Genomic DNA, 5,429 nt, shown 5'->3' on the forward strand with positions numbered 1-5,429 from the left:
TGGCAGGATGGGAGGTGACAGTTGGTGAACCTGAGAGGGCTCCTCACAGGTGCAGGATCAGAGCACACTGGTGACTCTCTCAAGCGCGCACACACACACAAAACCCCACGAGCTGGAGGGCCCGCCTCTGACACACACACACACCCCAAACCCCCATGAGGCCCCCTCTCCCTCCCCCTCCCCCTCCCCCTCCCCCCTCCCCCTCCCCCTCCCCCTCCCCCTCCCCCCTCCCCCTCCCCCCCTCCCCCTCCCCCTCCCCCCTCCCCCCTCCCCCTCCCCCCTCCCCCTCCCCCTCCCCCCCTCCCCCTCCCCCTCCCCCCTCCCCCCTCCCCCTCCCCCTCCCCCTCCCCCCCTCCCCCCCTCCCCCTCCCCCCTCCCCCCCAGCAGCCACTCCACACTGGAGCCAGAGGGTTTTTTTTTTTTTTTTTTTTGCGGTACGTGGGCCTCTCACTGTTGTGGCTTCTCCCGTTGCGGAGCACAGGCTCCGGATGTGCAGCCTCAGCAGCCATGGCTCGCGGGCCCAGCCGCTCCGCAGCATGTGGGATCTTCCCGGACCGGGGCACGAACCCGTGTCCGCTGCAACGGCAGGCAGACTCTCAACCACTGCGCCACCAGGGAAGCCCCCAGAGGGGTTTTTTTTTTAAGCTTTATTTTGGAACAATTTTAAAGTCACAGATAGTACAGAAATTTCCCATACACCCCACCTGGTCCCCTCACCTTTCACCTTCGTTACAGGGTACATTTGTCACAACTGAGGACCCAACATCATCACGTCACCCTCAACTAAGCCCATACTCGATTCGGATTTCCCACGTCCCTACCGACGTCACTTTTCTGGTCCAGGACCCCCTCCTGCACCCAACGCCGCCTCCTGGGCCCCTGTCTCTCCTTGTGTTTCAGGCCTTGACAGCTTGACGACTGGCGCGGTATGCTGCAGGACGCCTGGTCCGGGCTGGCGGAGAAGACCAGGAGGTGACATGCCCCCTTGTCACTCCTCCCAGGGGCAGAGGCTCTGCTGGGTTCCGCCATGGGGCAGCGTCCCCTCTGCCCTCCCGGCCCTGAGCCTGGATAGGTCACTGCCCGCGCCCCCACTCAAGGGGGTTTAAGCTCCTCCTCCCCCCAACTCATGGGGGGTTAAGCTCCTCCTCCCCGGGAGTGGGTCTAGTACAGTTCAGAGGGAGCCCACCAGGGCCCCACACACGCCTCGCGGCCCTGAGACCTTGGCGCCATCTCCCCCGAACGCATCCCCCTCCGTGCCCGGCCCCTCCGGACTCCACTCCTGCTCCCGGGTCCTGCCCTGGTCACCCACCTCAGGCCCGTCTGCTCTCCTGCTGGTGTCTGCCCTCGTGGAGTGGCCGGGAGTGTCGCGGGCACACTGGCCCCCACACCACGCTCAGGGCCGCCAAGGGCAACAACAGCAAGGACATTACTGTTGCTCAGGGCGTGTGTGAGGGCGCTGGTCCTGTGCAAGGCTGCCTCCGTCTCGTGACAGCCCTGCGGGCAGAGGCCGAGGTGGGGGGTAAGTTGGGGGGACCGCGGATGGGCCGAGTGGACATATGGCGGTCAGGACAGTGGAGGCTCAGAGCAGCTGGGCGGGAACACATGAGCCAGCTCGTGGCCCGGGAAGTGGATGCCCGCAAGCTCGGGCCACGTGGCCCTTTGGCCACAAGGAGATTCCATCCTCCCTTTCCTCCCGCAGCCTCAACAGGTGTGACGTGAAAGGTTAAAAACATGTGATATGGACAAATACGGACAGATTCCAGGCTGGCCTCCCACAAAGGTATCCATGGGAGGCTCTGAAACGACGGCCTCAGACTGTGATTCTGCTTTTCTAATCACAAGTGAGAACGGTCACCTCACACGGTAAAGGGGCCCCATATACCCTGTAGGAGGAGCAGCCACTGCCCACCCTGGCCCTGACGGTGGGGCAAGGATACAGTGGTCACCTGGCTGAGCTGGCCTTCCACCTCAGGATAAAGACAGGGCTTGGGTGCAGCATGGGCTCCTGGGCTGTGTCTGGGCCAGTGACAGTGTCACTGGAGGGCCTCACCCTTTGCTGCAGCCAAGGAGGGATGGGACAAGCCATGTCCAGTGGGTGGGGTGTCCCAAGGGCAGCTGTGGGAGCAGGTCGTGGGGAGCCTGGGGGCCCAGACAGTGTCTCCCCCAAGTGGATAGGAGGTGGTCTGATGCGGGGGTCAGTCTCCCATCCCCACCCAGGAAGTGGCTTGGCACCCTTAGGCCCTACGTGAACCATCTCCCGTCCAGCCAGGCTGCATTAGTGGGAGCTGGGCCCCGAGGGTGGGCTGGGAGAGAGACTGCACTGTGGGCGGTGGGAGCGCAGCTGGCCACCTGCAACCCCAGGCTGAAGGGACCGGCCCACCTGCAGCTGCCCCAAAGGGTGGGGTCGCCCTGGGGCAGCTCGGGAAGGTCCTCTGTGGGTTTGAGCCCCTGGGGGCCTGGCTCAGCCTCACTCCCGGCAGGCAGCAGCAGCATCGCCCCCCGGGTGGCTCCCCCTCCCGCATCTGAGATTCCACCTTAAATGGGTTTGATCAGCCTGTGCACCGGTGAGCGCATGCTAATATTGGCTCCAATAAAGAGCAAATCAGGACCCAAGTCGACTCTTCTTATCACACAGTCAGAACTGATGGCTGCAGAAGTCGTAAAGATCCCATTTAATCTTGCGCCTATCTATCACTGCGGACGTCTTCACCCTCTTTGTGCTGGGGTAATATGTGCTCATTACGAAAGCAAAACAGATCTGGCATGAATAAACGCAGGATGAAGCGCTCACTTGGAATGTGACAGCATGATCGGTGGCAGCAGTAATCACAGAGAATCGAGGGCTAAATTATTCCATAACCGTGATTTGAGGGGACAGCCCGGAGCACCCCACAGCTGCCAGCGGCAGCGGTGACGTGTCCTGATAAAACATCCTTCCCAATTTACGGGGCCGCGCTTGACCAATCTGCCGTGGCGTGAGCGCTGTCTAATCATGCCATCAGCTCCGCGAGAAGGGGCTCAATTGGGACTCAAATGAAAGGAGATTGGAAAACTACCCTCAATTGAAATTACATTTGTAAATGAGGCAGAGTTTTCTGTTCAGAGTGTGAACGTCACGGTAAATCTGCCTGAGGAGTCGTTGGGGGCGGGGCGGGGAGGGGGGCGCAGGGGCAGCCGGGATGCTGCCCTTGCGGGGTGCGGGGAGGGGGCGTGTGGGGTTCCGGTTTGGGGAGATGCCCGGAACTGTGCTGGCCCTGGGGTACAGCTCCAGGGAGAAGGACAGGTTGGGGCAGCATGAAGGGCCCTGGGCAGCATCTCTGAGCTCCACTTCCCACCTCTAAAGTGGGGTGCCAGGTGGCCTCCTTGTGGGAGGGGGCAGGACTGGTTGGCAGAGCCTGTCCTGGCTTCCCCTCTGTCTTGTGAGGGCACCCCGCCCCGCCCAGAGGGCACGTGCCTGCCTGGCCCTCTGTCTGGGCGCCTCCCTGCAGCCTGTGTGTCTGCCTGTCTGCCTGTCCCCTCTGGTCCTCTCCGACTGATGGGGGGTGGAGCTGGGGCTCCCTCAGAGGAGGCATCAAGGAGGAGAAGGCGCAGCCCAACTCAGGGGCTGGGGCCCAGATCAGTGTGACCCGCCATGTGTCCTGTGTCCTAAGCCCACCTCCCAGCGCAGTGGGCTGCACACTTGCTGGTGACACTGAGCAAGGACAGCTGTGCACAGGTGCAGGGAGAGAGGAAGGGAGGGGAGAGCTGGCCCTCGGCATGGCCATGAACCCCCCGGAGGACGGCACACCCAGGCTGGGGGTGACTGAGGGCCGGACTGGAAGCTGCCTTGATCCCCAGACGGTGGCAGGAGTGGGAGTGGGGAGGGGACGCCGGCACGGAGTGGGGAGAGCTCGTCAGCAGGCCAACCTGGGACCAGGACAGCTGCTGGCCCCACGGGCTCAGTTCAGAGCATAGGCCCTCTGTGCCGTGCCCTCCGGCTCAGGGGTGGCCTCGGAGGCCCCAGCCACTTGCAGGAGACCTGGACGGCCTGGCGTCCAGCCCGGCTCTGTGCCACCGCGGGGCCTGCAGGGGCTGCCGTCCTGCCCACGAGTGGCCCCGAGGAGGGAGGTGGGCAGGCCTCCAGGCAGGGGCCTTTATGTAAATCAAGGCCTAATTAGCCCATCCGGCATTTGTGTAGAATATCATTTTTTTAATTACCGGCGCTGGGCAGGTTGGGCCGCTGCCTGTTGTAGGGCCAATTACCATAAATCCCCCGGCAACAATTAACAATGCTGGGGGCCCGCGCACGCTTCCCAATGTTATAATTATGCTCCGCGCTTGTTAATTGGCCTGTCTGACTCTTTATGCTGCTCATCTGCTCATTACCGCAGCCATTTAATTCAATTAGCACCTTAATTAGAGGAACAGTCTTGTCCAATGTTGGGCCTTGTCAGGGAGCCGGCCTGATGAGCCGACAAACAGGCGGGTGCCGCCGGGCCTGGGAGGTAGTGGGGGCCTGGGGGGGCCGGGGGCGCAGCCCACGGGGTCCGACCAGGCCGTCCAAGGTCCCCTCTGCCTTTGGAGCCCCTGCGGCCTGGAGGCCACTGAGTGATTCCAGCCCAGCCCCTGTAGCCCCCGACCATGACCTTCGGCTGTCTCCAGAGGGCCGCCCCTCCTAGCCCCGACCCCCCTAGGACCAGCCCCACCGCTGGACTGTCCCCGCTGGGTCTTGTTTTGTGCCACTATGTTGGAATCCTCGTTGCCTGCCCATTAATTCTCCTAATTAGAATTAAATGGAGCATGCTAAATTGCTAGATTAACCAATAATTAAGCAGCCACCACACTAAAGCTGAATACCCGCTGGCCGCAGCCCCCCTGCCTCTGCGCACCAGGGGTTGGGCCCTGCCAGCTGGGCAGGCGGAGGCCGGGGATGCTGCCCAGACACAGGGCAGCAGGACCGGCCTCCGCACCCCCTCCAGGCGCCCCTCCCACCGCAGCCAGAGACCCCACAGGCTGAGTCGTTGCCGGGCAGACCACACAGAGGCGGGCAGGACGCGCCGGTGACTGTGACCGTGAGTTGTGTGTCGTGGTGAGGGTGTGAGTGCGCCCGTGGGGGGCAGGAGCAGACCGCGGGGGTGCATATGTGTAAGGGGAGCAGGCAGACACCGGTGTGCATGTGCCCAAGTGTGTCAGCAGGTGAGAGGGATGTCCACGTGTGCATGAGAGTGGGTGTGAGCATGGGTGTAGCCTGGAAGCCCCGCAGGGCCTGTCAGGGGGCAGGAGGTGGGGGAACCCTCAGCGTGATGCCCCCACCCCACCACCAGGCCTGGGGCTGGCTCTCTGGGAAGACCCTGGGGAGAGAGGGGCGCTGCTGGGGGCCATTACCCAGCTTCACTGGCTCAAGAACAACCACAGCCACCAGCCTGCCCTTGTGCTCTGCATCCCAGGTG

Source organism: Hyperoodon ampullatus (genome assembly GCF_949752795.1).
Source record: "Hyperoodon ampullatus genome assembly, chromosome: 1".
In the NCBI taxonomy this organism is placed as follows: domain Eukaryota; kingdom Metazoa; phylum Chordata; class Mammalia; order Artiodactyla; family Ziphiidae; genus Hyperoodon; species Hyperoodon ampullatus.